The following is a 20,259-nucleotide window of genomic DNA, read 5'->3' as shown; positions in this document are numbered from 1 at the left end:
TGGTATACAGGAAGTGTACACCTTTAATTCACCTCGGTCTGAAAGCAAGCCAACAGTCTGGTCCATCCACCTTCCTTGACCCGTCTTATCAATCCCATCGGGTCCACTACATCTTCCCCTGATTACGTCTGCTAAAAGCTACCCGATTATTTTGTGCCTGCATCAGTATCTGAGAAGCAATGTGCCCCGATAGAAACTGGATGGATGTTGCTGGAGTGCAGGGAGGAGATGCAGCCAATCACATGGAGCTCTTTTTGTCTGCAGCCTATTGAACCCCCCCCCCCCACCACCACCAAAAAGGCTCCATAATTGGAAAAATGAAACATGTTTCATCAGATGTGAGGATAAGAAAAATGTGTTAATTAACATGTAGATCAGATGAACCCGGATAATGTCTTTTAACGTCTGGGGGGATTCTATTACGACTTGCACCCCCTGTACTATGCCTACTGGTCCGCCTCACAGGATGGCTGAATAGGTCTTTAATAAAATGACTATGGAGGGGCAAACTCATCTCAGCTAAAGACATAAGGACAAGCGATTAAGCCGCTCTGTCAGACTATCGGGGGATGCCGGGGGGAAACGAGGTAAAAATGCTGATGTTTTGCACGTTTGATAAGGGAATAACTTGACTTTGATCTCATCAGTGGACCTGTGAACTCACAGCCTGACGTCTAAGTCAGTTAAGTCTTGGTTCATGGGCCCCGATTCAGTCCACAGACAGTGTGTGGATGTGTGTGTGAGCAAGAAAGATGCTCATGCTGATCCAAAGAGAGCATGTGCGCGCATTAAACAGTGTCCCCAAGCCAGCGTATAAGACATCCATGCAATATTTGTGTCCGTCTAATTACATTCTCATGAATGTCATTTCTCAGGCTTGTGTGTGTTTTGTGCCTCTGAACAAAAGTGTGTATGTAGTGCGTTACGGAGCGTGTGCATGTGTGCGTGACTGTATGCAAATGCGCGCATTTGCATGCAAATCCCAGGGCGGTCTGTTTGCGAGTGCGTGTTTGGGAGGTTAGCAGTCAAAAGAAGAATGACAGTAGAACCGACAGCCTGTCAGCTATCAGAGTGAAGGTTTCTGACTAATGAAAGCACATGTCAAATACAAGGGGGACTGACGACTAAGAACCGGGATCCTTCCACAGCTCTGTGGTCCTAGTCCCAACCGGCTTCCAACACTCACAAAAGCACCTAACTACAGTTTTCAACGCGCACGTTCCGCCATTGGCTATTGGCTATTGCCTTTCAGCTCAGGCAAGGTAGTGACAAGCCGCCCATCTGCCCCGGCATTGATATTCATGGACTCATCACATTGCTCAGACGGTCACATGGATGGACGAGTCATAGAGGAAGATAAATCAGAGAGTTGCCCTTGGTTTCCCCCAGGAAAGAAAGCTGTGCTGCATCAATTAGCCGGCGAAATTGGTGTGTTAGAGGGGGAGAGGGGGAGAGAGGGAGGGAGGGAGGGAGGGAGGGAGGGAGGGAGGGAGGGAGGGAGGGAGGGAGGGAGGGAGGGAGGGAGGGAGGGAGGGAGGGAGGGAGGGAGGGAGGGAGGGAGGGAGGGAGGGAGTATTCATTTGGATGATGACAGCAATCCGAGGTTTCTGGTTCTTTAGACAGACGGATCTTTCGACGATCTGGCCCCTCACTTTTCGGCCTTTTCGACACAATAGTTTCACCACCCAAATTCCAATCATGACAGGACAATTCACTCCAAAAACTGCTCAAATGTCAGTCCAGGAAGAAAAATGTTTGTTTTTCTTCTTCCCGCCCCTGTGTTGATGTGAATTGATTGAATTCATTACTGTGGGAAGTTTCCAACACGGTTTAGTCCCTACATCATCTGGGCACTGTAAAAGATACCGTGCAGGATGTGGCTCTGTCTGAAAAATATATATTTGTATTGTTAATGTCAGCCAAGTTTAGCTTGCAGTGGAATTATACACACTCTAACATGCATTCGCCAACCATTTATACGGGGGAAATATCGGAATACTAACTGAATTATAGCCAAACATGTCAGGTGAGTGCTGAGTTGAGTTAGACAATAATGAATGCAGACTATTCCTGTACAAAAACCAATTATAATTGCATAGAGAGTTGCTGTATCTTCACATGACAGAGAGAGTGTGTTTGTGAGAGGGAGGGCAGGGGAGGGGAGGGGGGGGGGGTAAAGATTTGCACCTGGGCGGTCTCCTCGGGTGTCTGTTGAGATAAGCCGGGGGACGGTCTCTCGGAAGGCGGAGTGACTTGGTGCCAGCAGGGGGACAGTGTGACAGGCACATGCCACATGCTGTGGCTGCGCAGACAGGGTGGCGCGTGGGCACCGTCCTCAATGAGAGACATCAGCCACCTCTCTCTCTCTCTCTCTCTCTCTCTCTCTCTCTCTCTCTCTCTCTCTCTCTCTCTCTCTCTCTCTCTCTCTCTCTCTCTCTCTCTCTCTCATTGGCATGTCCTCCCTCCCTCCTCTCCTCTCATGTCACAGGACAGCCTGTGTTCTTCTCGTTTCCTCTGTCTTCCTCCTCCTTTCCTGTCCCTCATTTTCACTGCGTTTTTCTTTTAGTGCAGCTTGTTTGGGGTTGTTTTCCCTCCGAAACGTTCTATTCTTAGGAATCATTCACCTACGGTGGCAAGGGTTTTAGAACAGGAAACATACCCATGTATTAAGACAATCAGTAATTTTGATAAAACCATTTACTCTGATAAAGCAGTAATGCGTAAAGGTTATGATCCAAAAAAGTGTAAGAGGATGTACAATAACATCAAACACTAAAGGAGTTGCACCGAGCTGGTTCTACCATACATTCAGTCCAGTGTTTTACTCGCCACTTCTTTGTCCTTGACCAGACCAAACCTGCGTTCCCGCACATCATTGATTTTTACATCTCCTAACAAGAACTTAGCAAACAGCTCCAACACGACTCCTACAATTGTGCCAAACACTCCTCACAAACCCTTAAAAATGAAAAGGCTGCCCCCCCCTTCTTACTACACTGTCATTGTGGGATTCAACCTCCTGTTTGTAGTTGTTTGTCTGTTGCTTGCTGTGAGAACCCCTTTTGTGGTGTGGAAAATTCCATTAAAGTGTGATCCCACAATCAGCGATCGCAGCAGGAGAATGAATCATTGATGAAATGGGTGTTTCTTCTTTTTGTCAGAAAGGGTGAATGGTCACTGTCGATATCTGAGAGTACCTTGGTTTACAATCCCAATCCCCCTGAGATTGCCTCTTACTTATGGATGTCTACAACTTTACCTTTTGTGTTTGTTATTGTGCTTTCCAAAACTTTGACAAGTTTCGCAAAATGTATTTTCTAACTGTTGCTGGTTGGAATACGTTGACCCAAGTATGTCGAAGCAGTCAACGGGCAGTGGTTTGTATTCAGCATCCGAAACATTTCATGTAGAGAGTTGTTTTTCGTGTCCACGCGCCATACCCTGTGACTCGATAGAAAAACTGCCTACGCGCAGCATGCGTTAAGCATACGGTGAGGGAGTGTGTCATATCAAAGGAGATTACCTCAGCAAAGACTGATTTCATTCTCCATTCCCAGGTATCCAGTCTCTTTTAATAATCAACAACACGTGTCCAGAGAGATTTACACAGTGCTGCGATGTGAATGAGGTGGATTTCCATGCATGGAAGCGTACTTATAAAGGGAGGATGTAGCACTTAAACATTTGCCCAGGCCGCCCATGGATGGAAGCAGATTCATCTCACATTTCCAACAACTCCTTGTTTCCAGTGGCGATTTATGAATGTTGGCCTCGCACAGCAGGTGTGTGACAATAGGGGTTTCTGCCAGACTATGTAAAAGTTTCATATATGTTGATATATTCCGGAGAAAAAAGTATCTGTGCACCAAGATGCCTTTTGTATCTTTTTCAAACGTTGACCCTTGAGCTGTTCAACTGTAACTTGGTCCACTGGAGGAAGATGGAAAAACCAACCTATCTTTTGTTTGGAAGATTATTCGGCTGAGACGTCAAAGGGAATCAGACTTTTTTTCCCCTACTTCTCTCGCCTCCATTCCAGACCCTTCCACCCCACCCAACCCCTGTTGAGCTGGAGGGTGTTTTGTTGATGGATGGTGAAAGCACTCCAGTCCCACAGCAATTAACTCTTCTCCTGCGGAAGACCGCTGTCAGATTGATGGAATCTCCCCACTGCCTTGCCTGTCACAGAGTCCAGGAGGGCTCCAGACAAATGCTTCGTCTGTGTGTTTGCTTTTGTGTTTGACCCGCAAGCGAAAAAAAAAAAAAAAACATCCAGCAAGACCTCCAAGGTGCTGCGGAAGTCATCAGCGCTTCAGCTCAGCCCTGGAAAAAAGCGACAAACTCCAAAGGCCACACCAACTTGCACACCCCTAAATAAATACCAATTGCCACAGATGGAATGCGAGGGTGGGGGAGGAAAGAGGTACTGGGTTTTGCCCATTTGAGGGAGCAGGGATTCTTTGTGATAGCCTGATGGCTTGTGTGCCCACAGGCTGTGTTGAGCGAGATGGTGCCCAACTGCCCGATCGAAAAGGTCACAAGGTGCCGCCCGACAACCTCTCGTCGACGCCGCCAAGTTCCCCCCCTCCCTCCCACCCTCCCTACCCCGCCCGCCCCCTTCCCCCGACACCTCCTCATCACCACGGCAACCCCACCACCCTCCATCAGGTTTCCCTACCCCGTCTACCCGCCTCCCCGACAGTGCATCCTCTTCTCCCTCCGTCCTCATGTCTGCATCAACTCAACCTCACCCGTCCCGCCACCATGGCCCCGCCCCCCGTCCCGTCCCGCCCCCCCACTAGCAGGAGAAGACGTTTGAGATTCCGGGCGGGGTTCTGCCTCTTGTATTAGAGGGCCCAGAGGGGAGGTAAGCCACTTAACCTGTCATCTCGAATTGTGTTCACGCCGGCAGACAGGTGCTCGTCGCCCCGGGATCGCACAGCACTCAGACGAGGGAGGGTGGGGGGGGGGGGGGGGGTGGGGGGGGGGGGGGGGGTGGGGGGGGGGGCAGTCGATACACACACAACCTCAGCGGGGGCCACAAGGGAGAGGGACAGACGAAAAGGGGGGGGGTGGTGGCGGGACGAGGGGGTCTGTCGGCAAAGATGACGGAGGGGTTTGTGGGGGTGTGTCAGCTGGCGTGCAGGTGTCACGAACGTCGCCAGGAATCTCGTGCAGTGACGGCACTCTCCTCTCTCGGTGCACATGTGTGTGCAGTGCGACTGGCGTTTCGCTTGGTTCGAGCTGGATGGCAAACCGACGTTTTACAGAGCGCTTTCACAGCTTGGTTTCCATCCAATGCTGATGTCTTCCTTGGTAAATCACTTGGGGACTGAGCTCATCATCTTTCTTATTCGACGCCCCCAGTGAATGAAGAATACCCCCCCCCCCAAAAAAAAAGAAAAAAAAAAAAAATCTATTGTACTAAATCTTTGAACTTTAATCCTAAAGAAACAGTATCATATCAGTGTTTTCGCATTAAGTTAAGCCTTTCCTTTTTTCCTTTCCCCTCTAGTCTCTGTCAAGGTATTGTTAGCTTTCTATTTATAGAACACAAAGCTCCATACAAATACACTGTCTCTGAGAGCAGCTGAAATGAGATGCTTATCACCATAGGTCTTTAATGACAGCTTGCTAGTCACAAAGGATGTCTACTGACATGGTTCTTTTCACTCACCCGTGTCCTCTCTTCTCTTTGCAGACATTTACAGCTAACTGGGCCGTCACACAGCGACGGTATATAGTCTGTGTCATTAAAATGTCCTTCCAAGGACAGTGGCAACCTCATTATACTGCTCGGTCTGGAGATTTCAGAGCGCAGCTGTTACTAATGTCGGTGTTGGCGCTCCACGTTCGGCGCGATCTTTCTTTTCTTTCCCCCGTCTTTTCTCGTCCTCCCGAGTGCGGAACTTAAGTCGACGTGTCTATTTATCGACGGCGCGCCGCGCCACCAAGGGGGTTTGACGCCGCGCCACCAAGGGGGTTTGTCGCCGCGCCACCAAGGGGGTTTGTGAAGCTTTGCGTCGGGAGTATCGTCTGCCCTACCTGGTCCACCTAGCCCACTGCCCCCACCCCACCCCCGCCGCTGCACATTTTCCAGACCCTGCCACCCCCGTCCCCCTCGTCCCCCTTGCTCTCTTATCTGCATGCTCTCTCATCGGCTCAGATAAGGCGGGCCTATCTGCTGTCCAATCGTGTAGGTAAACACGGCGGGGGGGGGGGGGCTGCTATTCCTAGTATCCTCCACCATGTGGAGAAAATCGATGAGCAAGGCTGCGGCACTCGGTAGTCGACGGGCTCTTCTGAACGGGCGGGCCCCCCCGATCAACAGAGGGACACTGGGGAGCAACATTTGGGGTGACTGAGTAAAGTGGCGCGGTGCTGACTCCAAAAGCTATGCTGACAGACCTAGCTGAGGAACATACTGTGTGCACACTGGGGCAGGGGGGGGGGTTTGTGGGGGAGGGGGGGGGGGATTGTGGGCTTAGAGATCACGCTAGGCAATCAGTGGTTTCTCCAGTTAAAATCACAGTGAAATGGACTGGAAGGATGGAAGGCTCATTTCGTTTGTTTTGAGACGACGCCTCGTTTTATCTTTGAGACGGAATTTGGACACGACCATACCAAGCAACGTGCAGGTCCTGGACTGGGACCTTTACGTGGTTTTAACTGCCGCCCATCCTTTGGTCTGCAGTCCACTCCTCATTATCTCATCGGAAGTTGCCTCTTAAGTACTTCTTCATTAGTTCCCGCTTCTAAAATATCCCGCCGCCTCCACCTAATGCCGTCTTTTTGCCTTCGTTAAATCGCCTCCGTCGTGCCGAGCACAAACGTTGCCTAATTGCAACTGTTAATTATGTTGTAAGCCTCTTTTTTTCAATGACTTCAGGTGCTTACAATGAACTATGGCTCTAATTTCCAGAACTTTTAAAATAATACTCAGCAACAATTTGCATTAAGGTTATAATATGTACAAGGTAATTACATAGAAATACCTATGGGAACAACATGTCGGTTATGTAGTATCTGCTATGCAGTTACACTTCATTATGGTTCTGCGGTTATGACGGGAAGTCATTGTAGTAAGTATGGCTTGGTATGGGGGAGTTGGGGCTTTCTGGACGTGAACGTTGATCTCTTTTAGGTTATAACAGTGCTTTTTTTAAAACTTTCCCTCACCCGTAACAACTCTCCCATACTGTGCCTTCTTCCGCTTTTGATAATAACCTAAGGTACACTATAACACAAAATACCATTTGATTACATGGTAATACCTTCATATCTACAAGGTTTTAGGATAGGTACTGTTATATATTTTCACGGTAGTTATTGTAACACAAATCCTTACAGTTGTGCCTCAGTTACAGTAGGTGGAAACTGCAGCTTGCTTTCAAAGTAGGGGACAACCGCAGAGGGGTTGCAGTAGTTAGGATAATAATACTAAATCTAATGTAAAACGAAACAACTAGTTAGTTTGGGTGTTTCATATTGATACAGTATGTGTTGACTGTGTGTCTCCATTGGTGCTGTGCATGGCTCGATTTCCCACTGGAGTTCCATTGAGTTCACCTGCCCTCATCTCTTCTCCCTTATTAGAACCTTCACCCTGGAGGCAGAAAAGGCCGGTTCGGTTCAATGCACTCTACAGTAATATGTCCACACGCGCACACACACACACACACACACACACACACACACACACACACACACACACAGACACAAACAGACACACACCTTTTACACTGTTCTTTGGGCATTCACTCATGCTGTCCTGATGCACTGGTGTGACTGCACCTCTAAGCCAGGTAAAGGAAGAGGAGAGAGAGGAGCTTTTTATAGATAATGTCTAACCTCCGGCTGTACTTTGTGTTCAAACGCAGTGGAGCAGGAGTCGCTAGCTTGCCCTCCAGCCTCCAACCGTGTCCAAACCTTCACTCTTACCTCAAAACAAGCACTGGTACGTAGACATAGAACGAGGTCAATGTTAGATTAATGTAATTCAGCATCATTTACAAGAATTCATGGTGTACAATATGACCAGAATTGCAACTGACAGTTTCAGCTGTATGAACAGAAGCTGTACGAAGTTGTACAGCTGTACGGTGAACTGGTTTTATCCTTCAGACAATAGAAATACCTTCACTTCAGAGGCGTTGCCAGACCCTTTTTACTGGGGCACGTGCCCCAGTATAAATCTGCTGTGCCCCAGTAAAATCTCAAGTTTGACTTTTAACAATTGACTTTATCAGTCTGTGCATTCATGTCAATTGATAATCCTGGAAAAAAGAAATGCAGTATCGATCAACACTTTTAAGTCACCGTAGTTTAACCAAAAACACAAACAGATCCATGCACGCAGAATGTCCGCACACTTCTGTGCTTGTTATAATAGCCACTGCAGCGAGAACACAAATCCAGGTATCGGGCACGCAAGTCAAAATTAACTAAAGAACGTGTCTAAATAACAGGCCTACCGTTCATCTTATTTTGACTCAAACATAACAACACAAGTCAAACGTATTATGTTACATGAAGCTCAAAAAATTGTAGCCTATTTGCGGTCACGTTATTATTACATATGATATACATGACATAGTATTACATTTACGTCCCTGAACTGTACATATAGTGGGTTAAGCAAGGGAAGTTTCAATAGTGCATTGTGTTGCACACTTCTTGAACGCAGCACGCTTGGAAGTAAAGTTCTATGAGTAACGAGAGGCCTGTGCCCGGTAGAGCTTTATGTTTTAGCTTCTGCTTCACTTTCTGAGACTAAACAGGTAAGTAGAGAAACATGTTGATAAATGGAGTCTTATATGGTTAGATTCAGGTAAAACATCAATGTGGTTGGTTGGGCAATAACCTCAGGATCATAAATGTCTTGCACTTGGCTAGGGGTCAAACTAGCCACTAGTTGTAGCATTTGGTTACATGTTACATAGACATTTAGTCATTTAGCAGACGCTCTTATCCAAAGCGACTTACAGTAAGTACAGGGACATTGCCCCCAAGGCAAGTAGGGTGAGGTGCCTTACCCAAGAACACAACGTAATTTGGCACGGACAGGAATCGAGCTGGAAACCTTCCGATTACTAGCCCGATTCCCTCACCGTTCAGCCACCTGACTCCCATAGGTGTCCATTGTTTCAAACTTGATGTATTTACTTTTGTGTCAACACGCCTTACCCGCCTTACCCTCCTGTGATTCAAACAGCCTACTTTCCTCTCACAGAAACTGTGGAACTGTGGTCCACACGTGTCAGACTGCGCAGATAAAAGAATTGGGTTTCGTGTAATTGCATGTCACGTCGCAACCTACAGATGATTGCTGATTACAATTACGCAGAGGGGCTCACTAATTGAGTTGTGTACACTCAGGATTTCAGTCAACTTTAGTGTTGCTCAGAGACAAGAATCATAGAAGGAACAATAAACCCTTCCTTGGATTTCCGTAGCTAAGCACCACCTACATCCAACCCCACACAAACGCACAGGCAATGCCCCATTACTATAATGACATCATTGTGGCAGCATAACCTCTATAGTTCACAGAGAGATTATTGCTATTTGTTTGTGAGGTGCGAGGTAGGGTGCCCATACATGAATATCTTGATATCTTGTCTGGGCACGAAGAGGCTTTCCATCTGCCTTCCCATCATGCATCACTTGCTCTTCAAAAGAGAGACCTGTTCGTTCTTAGGAGAGCTTGGGTGCAGGTTTTTCTTTTGTGTCTGCTTCTAAAAGAGCCATCAGTGAAGAGGTGGGAGAGAGAGCGAGGAACAGAGAAGAGTCCCAGAACCAAGGAATGCTATATGCCAAGGAATACAGAAAAAAAGGAAACGATTGTTAAAAAGGGAGAGGGAGGGATAGTGGGGGAGAGATAGTGAGAGAAGAATACCGCAAAAAGTGAGATAGTTAAAGAGAGATAGAGAGACAGGGGAGGGGGAGAGGGAGAGGGAGAGGGGGAAGGGAAAGGGAAAGGGAAGGGAGGAAAGGAAGAGAAAGCGAATGCCCATGCCTTTCATCCTAGCCTCTCTGGCTCACCATACGAAGCGACCTATGAGTTGGCGGCAGATGAAAAGGTATTATCCCAGGCCAGAGCGGTCTGAAAAGGTCTTGGTGGAGATTGCGTGTGTGTGTTGCCTTTTGTTGTAGCTAGTTGTGTCGAGATGCCACAGCGACACACTGTATATGTGATGAGAAGTACTCAGTGTCAGAGTGTTTTGTACCGTGTACATCTTTGATGGTAATAAAATCATCATTAACGTGGACATAGCTGAGAAGGAGTGGGAGTTATCGCCTTAAATATCTGGCTTCCAATTCCCCGTCTTAACTTTGAAGGGAATCAAAAGTTGCCAGGCAACAGAGCGCTATACGAATGTGCATGCATAATCTATTTCGCTATCGATTCCTCATAACCTTTATGCGTTGTTTGTGTGTGAAATAGATTTGTCTTGAGTCCATACTTTCGCCATGCTTCAATTCAATAAGCAACATCATCCGTAAGCACGGTTTTTATGAGCCATTCAGCTCTTTTTATTTGTCTGCTTTTGCCTGCCAGAGCTACTACCTGAGAGATTGAATAGTTAGCATAAGGCTGATGTTTGCTGAGTCACTTGCTAACACTAGCCATCAGCTAATTTTGTTATGGCCAAAGGCAAATCCAACTCTGTTTCCTGAAATGGGTCAAAAGAAATGTTGAGTCATTAACTGAGATATCATTTGACTTTGGAAACAAACTTTCTGGAGGAACAGTCCTGGGGTTTATTCGTAAGTGTTCTTTAGACAAACTATGAAACAGTAAAGACATGTTTTTATTCTGCCATTCCTACATAGTTGTTGTACACACCACTGGTAGCAGAAATACTTTAGTACAGTTTGCCTAACTCAAGAATAGGAGAACTGGATAAATGCACTGAGGGATTGACATATACTGTATCACCAGGCATTGTGTTTTGTAGTTGGATTACCATACTTTGGGGCATTAACTGTCGAACGTCCTGACAAGGAAATGACACGCACACTCCATCCTAGCTGAAACAACAGTTCTCAAGCCAAGCAAATCAAATGTATTTCATACCAATTCAGAAATGGTCATGATTCACTGAGATTTCCTGCCTAACAGGATTCAAGTTTTAGCCTCTGATGCTACAGTGTGCACTGAAAAGTTCTTTTTGAAGAAGGACATGGAGGAACGAATTGTCTCACAATGTTGCATATTGGTCCAATTTCAAAACATTGAAATTGGCAGACATTTTGAGATGTTGAACAAGCCTGCACTTGTCTCTCATTATACATTCAGTCCATAATCGCCACACCAAAGCATTAAGGCCCTCTGCGAAATGCGAAGCCTCAAATGCCAAATTTGAATCGTTCCCACACATATCTGATGTAAATGCAGCTTTATAGTTGCTGTAATCCTTGACTCTGTCGCTAGCGATTTCACTTCTCTACATTCTATTATCTAAGCCGGAAAAGGTCAGGCAAAATGCATAATTTATTCGGAATACACAAGTCCCTGTTCACATTTGTGATCATCGCCACTAGTTTCCTTCCTTTATCTGTTCTTCTGAAAGGTCATAATGGATGCTTCTTCTGGCCTGATCTGTCATTTTGGAACCATTTTCTAATCTTGTTTCTACACATCCAAACGTAAAGTAATGTCCAGTAGCAGGTAAAGGTGTTGGTGGATCCCCGGCCACTATAGCTTGGCGCTGTGGGTACAGTACATGGTGATATAGGAATAGATCTGATCTAATGTCTGTAGCCAGTGCTGCTCATGCTAACACCGGGGGAGTGTGACGCTAACATTCCAAACCATCCTCCGTTAGTTCTGTCCATCCTCTAAATAGATTGATCTTCCCCCTTTTACACCTGCTAAGGAACACTGTTTTACCTCCAGTGTGTCGATACTGCAAGCTTTCCCCATATCCTGCGACATTGCATTTCTCGTGAAGGGTTTTCGTAGCTCACGCGAAAAACAACAATGTCGGCATGTTCAAAATGTATTCCTATGTGAAGACGTTTCCCTATTGCCCTTTTGATGCAGTGACGTTCACTGCGCAAATCCACGTCACGTCGGTCGAAGAAAAACGAATGTCGCAAACAGAGGAGTTGGCCATGCGTGCTTTCAAAACGACAACCCTTCAATCACAAGCCAAGCGCCTCCGCACGTTCGGCCACCCCAAAACAAACCCAACTGAAAAATCTGTCTCCTACCAAAAAACACATTTGTATACCGCAGGTCACCCATGACTTTCACGCATGAAGAATCTCTCACGGCAGGTACCCCGTCGAAATGGAAAACAGGGCGCCACTAAGAAGGAGAGGTAGAGAGAGTGGGGCTAAACCAGGACAGTTTGGGGGGGGGGGAGGAGGGGGGGAGGCGGAATTTAGCAGCGCCAAACCAAGGAGTGAGACGGACAGGAATGTCCAGCATAGCAGTCTCTAAGCTGTACAAACTGATAAGCACTACTATGTGCGGATCTACACAGGACAAGCCACAGATAGCCAGGGAGTGTGTGGGCACATCTGTGTTTTCATGCACCGTTTCCAGTATATGTGTGTGTGTGTGTATATGTGTGTGCTAGCTGTGCACCACATGGATGTGTATGTGTGTGTGCACATCAAACCGGCTAGTCATTGGTGTGGTTGTATTGGACCCTACAGCACCAGTGGCGGGGGTCCAGTGAGGGGAGGAGGAGATGGGGTGGTGTTGGAGTGCTGGCATATTCATTCTGGCTCATGTCAGATATGCTGGACCTTCTTAAAAGCCGGCATTCCCAAAGAGAGAGTCACCGAGTGGCATGGGGGAAGAACCAGAGAAAACGAAAGAGATCCCGGAGAGTCGCAAGTAGAAGCGAGTTGCACCTTCGTTGTCTCGTCTCAACTCCTTACGGTCTCCTCTTCTCGAGATAAAAAGGCCTCAAAGGATTGTCACGCGAGCTATCGAAAACCTACGACGACGAGATTCTTAGGAGAGGTGTGTGCGACCCACAGCAGACAAAAATAAACATTCGCCCTTCTCACGCTCCCATCCAACCCACCCCCCGAGTGACAGAAGGCATTGCCTGCCGCTAGCCGATTAGAACATGAAAGACAAATTAGCGCGGAAGCGAAGAAATTCCAATTAACACCCAATGAATCTATGAAGTTCGGATGCATTTGCGTCGCTCTAAACTTAGAGGGGATCGGCACCAGTGAGGATGCCAAGATGGATTCCAGTTGACGCATTTGTCATCGACATGCCGACAACACCTCTGTGAAGTGACACTCGTTTTAAATATGTACAGGATCGCTTTGTGAGAGGCCAAATTAGTTTTATTCTCAGCCACGTGTTTTTTAATTAACAGAGTTGGGGACAATAGAAGCATAAACTAGAAAATTAATTGCCTTAAAAAGTGGCAGTTTTCAGTATACCGCTGCCTTGCAAAGTGTTTAATACAGTCAGGATTTATCCGCAACAAGGCAAATTGAAATCTTTGTCAAGAGCTTTTTTGTTTTGTTATGGGAGGGAACTCTATGGACTACTTAATAATAATATAAACACATGGCATAAGGCACAGCACACATATTACTTGAAGGTCATGCTGGAATAGATGTGACAGGTTTTTCCTCTGTCAAAGTTGGACTGTGCAACTAATCACAGCCCAACATGGAAACACAAACAAGTGGACCCTTTCATCCGTGTTTATGTGTGTGTGTTTGTGTGAGCGCGTGTGCAGCACACACTTCTTTGTACAGCCTAATCTGGTCCTTATCTATCCTTTCGAGAAAATATGGGCCATCGTTGCAGATGAATCAACACAGCGTTCATCCTCCCCTAACCCTCTTCCTTCCCTCTCTCTGGGCCTGCCTGCAGTGGTGTTGATGTTGGCACTGGAGCGCATTAACACATCAAACTTTAACTGTATTAATGCACGCGGCCTTGGCAAGCTGCCACGCGTCCCAGATAACAGATCCCACCTGCCCAGGTGGAGCATCGAACGAACAGCAGAGAGGAGGACAGACCGTTGGGGTGGGGGTGGGGGCGTCTCTCCCTCAAACGCACAGAGGCAACGACAGCAGCAACATGCTCCAAGACAACATGCGCACCAGGGATGTTTTCTTTTTAAATTTATATTTAGTCATTTAGCGGACGCTCGTATCCAGAGTGACTTACAGTAAGTACAGGGACATTCTCCCCGAGGCAAGTAGGGTGAAGTGCCATGCCCAAGGGCACAATGTCATTTTGCACGGCCGGAAATCGAACCGGCAACCTTTGGATTAATAGCCCGACTCCTTAACCTCTCAGTCATCTGCCCGCCTTTCTTTCAGAAACGATTGCGAGAACGGAACAGCCGCGTTTGGCCGAGGGACGTCTCGGTAGAGTGACGCGTTCCCGGGCGGTCAGTTAGCAGGCAGTTGCGGACGAGCTCGAGCACTGTCACGTGAGAGAGACGACCCGCGTCCCGGCAGCGGTTGTCAAACAACAACCTCCTCGCTCTCGCCCCCTCGTCAGAGACCGCGGGACGACTGCGCCGCTCATGAGGGAGCCGTGTCGCTCTTGTTGAACTCCCGGTGAACCGGCCCTTCAGGTGAGTTGTTTGACTTTGCCAGCTGCCACTGGGGTTTCCTTACGGCGCTGGGATAAATATTCCTGTTTCATGTTACCTTCTGGGAGAGAGACACTCTACTGCCGCCTCTGTCTTTGTAGTTGAGCCGCTTGAGATCTCCACAGATGTGGCCTGACCAACAGATTCATAAATCAACCGTCCTTCATTACAACCCCCCTGTCCTCCACCTACCTACCCACACACACACACACACACACTCGCTCAAAAACACACAACTCAGCTGTCGAGACCCCAATAAAACCGATTGAATCCCCCTAGTAAAGGGTTGTAATCTGCATATTTGAAAATGGGCCCTGGATTTGATCTGGGCGAGTTTGCCATTGAGTTTAAGTCCAGAACTGGGCAATTTATTTCATTTTTTTTGTCCTTCAGGAAGTAAACACAGAATCTTCTCCTCTCCACAGCTGTCAGTTGCCATGGCGCCTTTTTAGTGTTGCGGGTCCCCAAAGCAACAGCTCAGAAAGCCTCCTGTGACTATGTAAATCACCAGCTCTATTAATAGAGGTCACTGTTAATTCAGCGTCTGGAATAATCACTTCATATACAGTCTGGGTTTAGAATGAGTGCTAGAGCTACAAAGGTGCCTTGGAGATAGGAGCTCCCTTCCCCAAGCCTTCAGAACCCCAGTCCCAGAGTTCAAGATCCCTTGAGCAACTCTCTTTCTCTCGCTCTCTCTCTCTCTCTCGCTCTCTCTCTCTCTCTCTCTCTCTCTCTCTCTCGCTCTCACTCTCGCTCTCTCTCGCTCTCTCTCGCTCTCTCTCGCTCTCGCTCTCTCTCTCTCTCTCTCTCTCTCTCTCTCGCTCTCGCTCTCGCTCTCGCTCTCGCTCTCTCTCTCTAGGAGTCCCAGAGCTGTGTGTGCGAGTACAGAGTCTTCACAGAGGGCTATTTTTACTTTTCGAAATAGTATTCCTGCAGTGTTTGCCAGAAGGTTGTGTTGACCAAGTCCGCCCTAATGCCCAGTAATCCGAGTCTTTCTCTCTCTGCCGCTCTCCTTCTCTCTCTCCCCTTCTCCCCCCCCCCTCTCTCCCCCCCCCCCCCTCTCTCAGAGGTTCCTCTGAAACTCCACACCTGGCCCCTGCCATGGCCTCGTTACTGCCTCCTAAATAATTCACAACTCTCAAGTCTTCGGGAACATGTTTTTCTCATGCAGTGAAGGAATGTTCGGCCCCACCACCACACACACACCTACACACAAGCGCACGCACGAAAGAGCGCAAGCAGATGCACCAACAAACCGTTCATTTTCAACAGCTTATCAATGACGTCCGACCGTTTGTGGGGGAGATTTCCCCATCCCCTACCTTGCATCACACCACCCCTCAAGTCATAACCAATTGCACCTTTAATAACTTAATGCCCTCCACTCCCACCAGACTTGCCCCCCCCACCCACCAACACCCTACCGGGCCTGCGATTGGTCCCTAGTAGGATGAGGGGCAGGTGAAGTTGCGACACTTTCCAGTGGTGTTTTGCAATTAAAGCCAGCCCCGCGGCCATCTTCCCGCTGTGTGCACAAGCCACATATCAGGTGACACTGTGTTTCGCCTGCTCTCCCCTAGCGGAACTAATTAGCTGTTCCCAGAGGACTGCCCTGTCATCATGTTATTCCTCCGCATTCATGAAAAGGAGAAGGCGGCTTGTCCTTATTCTGCTGCTTCTGGAGGTCAATGTTCAGTGGTGGAACATTCGACATGGCCGAAGGGGAAATATATATCATAATAACCCTAACCCAGTCGGTACAACAGTTGCTTACACCAGCGCGTGTTCGGTGGTTGTGTTTCCCTTTCTTGAGTGTATGTCTGATGTAAATCACACTTCGTTGCTTCCAGGGTGAAAAGAAATTCCAATCATGATTTAAAATAAGACTCTAAACAGGGCAACGATCACAATGACACAAGTTCAACCCACCGGAGATTCTCAAACGACGTCAACCGCATGTGCCCTCGCGCGCACAAAGCGTCTCGGAACGGGAAACCCATCAATTAGCCGTGCTGCGCTTTGCGACGAACCATTAATTATCGTGGAACGGCCGGAGATCTTTGGCGTAATGAGGATTGTCTTTTACCATGAGGATTCTAATGTGGCTTAATGGGGAACGACATGGTCTCAGAGAGAACCTGTTCTCTCCTGAGAAGGTTTGTCCTAATCTAAACATAATGAGATTCGTCACGTATCAACTTGTCATAGGCTTTCTGTCTATATCTTAGCAGAACAGAACCAGGGAACCAAATTAGGAATCACACCACACAGATGACAATCACGGGCAAATGACACATAGAGACGTAATTTGAGTAAGTGTACACCAGGTTATTGAAGTACAACAGGACACAACTTTAATGGGTGTAAAGCAGCTCATCTTCTGCCCACAGGATATCAGACATCTTGTTTGTGTGGAAAGTTCTCTGTGGAGGAAAATAATAATCATTTCTCGGGTTATCTAGGTTTCCCCAGTTATCGCTCCCTGTCTGAACAGTACGACGTGGCTTGCCACACCACCTTATCAGTAATTAGATTACATTCCAATTCCAGCTATTAAAGGAAGAACTGCTCTAGGCACAGATGATGGTACTCCAAATCTACATTAAGAGGATCAGTCAGGAGATTGGGTTGCGCTGTCGGGGATTCCGTCCAGCACAAGGGCCTTTCGTTTTCTTTCGTTTCGCATTTGATCTCTCTTCCTTCCCTGTTTCTCGAATAAGCTCGGTGTAAGAAGGTTTCTAGTGCCTTCCGAGTGTGAGAAGACGGGTCGCTAGCAGGTGTTTGTCGTCCCCGCAGCTCGGTTCTGACGCAGGAAGATGGGAAGGAAAAGACAGAACGTGTGTCATTTGAAAACACAGAAGTCTCCTCTTCAAACACCCATCATCCTTAATGTCTGCCAACGCGGAACACTCACTCATACAAATACACTGCATGCACAAAAATAATCCACATCATTAAAGTCTGACTTTCTGGATGGAATTGTATTCCGCCTGTCATTTCCTTTCGAGCAGGGCCAGAGTTGCTATCAGACAAACATGGCCTTTTTACATCCACTCTGGCAACTTTGAGCTGAGCAAACTGGAAGGACAAAGAAACAACAGCGAGAAGAACATAGAGCAAACACAAAATGAGGGGCTACTGGCTCCTCGCTGTGTGCAATTGATTGACAGGTGGCATGCTGTGACACTGCGTTGACACTCCTGAGAGCGTGCGGCCGCGAGCTGGCGAGAGCGCTGAGCCTCCTCGCACCGATCGGCTGCTGCCGGCCCAGAGAACCCGAAGAGCCACGCCCACGCCACGCACGGTGTCCTGAACGAGTCAGTCAAGAGCCGGCAAAGGGGCTAACTCGGAAAACTGTGAGTCCACAACCCATAAAGTGTCCCAACTGGGCCAATTAGAAGACAGCGAGAGCCAAACGTGCCCAAACAAGCGGGCCATTGGAGCTCAAATGCATCGATTTGACAGATATGGATGTCGATTTTTGATGTTGACTCTTTTCAGCTGACATGCTGTAAGCTCACCGACATGAATATGAAGTCGATCATTATTGGAGACGCGGATGAGTCGAATAAGAACAACTTAGCCGGACTTGAACAACGAGGAGCTTGGAGCATACTCCATTTCTATTGACAGCTCTCCATAAAGAAATGGTTGAGCTAATAATCCACTGCTCGCTCCTGCCGCATGCTGCAGAGGGGGGATTAATTGTGTAGCACACGACCACTAGTATACCTTTAGATGATAAAACGGCAAAACATTCACGAGGACATGTTCCTCTTGACATTCATGCACTCGTGTAATGGAAGGCTTGTGTGGAGTGTCACAATGTAGAGGTTGGAAACACTCAACGTTCCCATGTCAACTGACAACTTATGAGAACAATACCCTTCTGATTCGTGTGCATCACCTGCCGCACGATACCGACGGAAGACCAGGAAATGAAGCTGGAAGTGTACCGGATAAACAAACCAGGAAACAAACCCACAGGAGATTGTGGGTGGGGAAGGGGATGTGCTCGAGACGCTTGTCAAACTCCCACACGAGCCCTCTTCACCCCCTGCATCTCCCCGCTCCTCGACCGGTCCGTGTGTGCGCATGCGAGACATCGACAAGGTGTACGATGGAAGGCTGTGTTTTCGGCTCTGGCTGGAGGCAGTCGAGTCGATCGCGTTGCCGTGTGGGTTGCAGGGAAAGCGTCGACGTTCTGGTCGGAACACGCAGGCCTGCCCTGCAGACAGGGGCAACATGCGGCTGTGTTTTCGGCTCTGGCTGGAGGCAGTCGAGTCGATCGCGTTGCCGTGTGGGTTGCAGGGAAAGCGTCGACGTTCTGGTCGGAACACGCAGGCCTGCCCTGCAGACAGGGGCAACATGCGGCGGTGCTGACCATGAGTTTGATGCCGATGCCCGCCCATGTGTCTTGGCGTGGGTGCTTTCACATGCGCATGTGCTCCAACGCGCGTGTGTATTTGTCGGTCTATGCGTAAACTTACAGATTATGGGTCTGTGCGCCTAAATGTGTGTGTGTCTGTATCTGTCCGTGTGTGACTCTGTGTGTGTGTGTCTTTCTTAAGGCACGTGTATCTGCGCGCTGTGCGTGCCCGTGTGTGTGTGTGTGTGTGTCGTTCTCCTCCGCCTCGTGTCCGAGGCTTGGCAGCGTGGGGGGGGGTGTACTGTACATGAGGGCGACCTGCGCGGCGGAACAGAAGGGATGTCAGCAGCCAAGCTCAGTCCCGTCCATCATCCGCGACGGGCCGTTGTCTCCGAGGAGCCCTGGGCCGGCTCCATCCTGGACCAGAGTCACTGGACACGGGACACGGAACCGGTCCCACACGGAGGGAGGGAGGGAGGGAGGGAGGGAGGGAGGGAGGGAGGGTGGGTGGGAGGGAGGGAGGGAGGGAGGGAGGGAGGGAGGGAGGGAGGGAGGGAGGGAGGGAGGGAGGGAGGGAGGGAGGGAGGGAGGGTGGGTGGGTGGGTGGGTGGGAGGGAGGGAGTTGAGTTAAAGGGAAAAAGAGAGTATATGCGGGTGAAAGAGCATTTGTTTTTCGTGTGTACTGTATGTGTGTGTGTGTGTGTGTGGACACGAAAGGCAGAAAGAGCAAAAAAAAGAGAGGGGGGGAAAGAGAGAGCAAGCATAGAGAAAGATACATTCGGGAGAGAAAGAGGGAGAGAGCAAGCGTGGACAAAAATAAAAATAAACCCCCACCAGAAATAGAAAATCCATGTGCGCATTTTCAGCCCTCCCAGCATTCATATGTCGACAGGATGTAATCATATTAACCTGAAGGAAGCCCTTGCCAAGACATGGGCTCTACAACTCTTGGTTTTGATGGCTGGCTGTTGGGAGGGTGAGTGATGCACAACGGCAGCCTGTCACGCAAGGTTTGATGTGAGAGAGAAGGTTGCAGCTCGGGCAACTCAATTCTGCAACCCCAATGATGGTGAAATGGCCTAATTAATGTTTTGGCCTTGGAAACCATTTCACTGAATAGTTGAGAATACTCCTCTGTTTTGCTTCCATCATTTGCGTTCGTTCCGCTTCGGAATCAGGGAGGCGACTTACAGAGCCGAGTTGATCTTGAAATGTGAAAATGCCACGGATTTAAGTTGTGTGTTTGACTGCTAATAATAGAATCCTACCTACAGTCCCACCCAATAGTAAACTGTG

Source organism: Hypomesus nipponensis, chromosome 16 (genome assembly GCF_054491055.1).
Source record: "Hypomesus nipponensis isolate SF chromosome 16, ASM5449105v1, whole genome shotgun sequence".
Lineage (NCBI taxonomy): Eukaryota > Metazoa > Chordata > Actinopteri > Osmeriformes > Osmeridae > Hypomesus > Hypomesus nipponensis.
The sequence above is the reverse complement of the archived record's forward strand: the minus strand, read 5'-3'. Positions refer to the sequence as shown.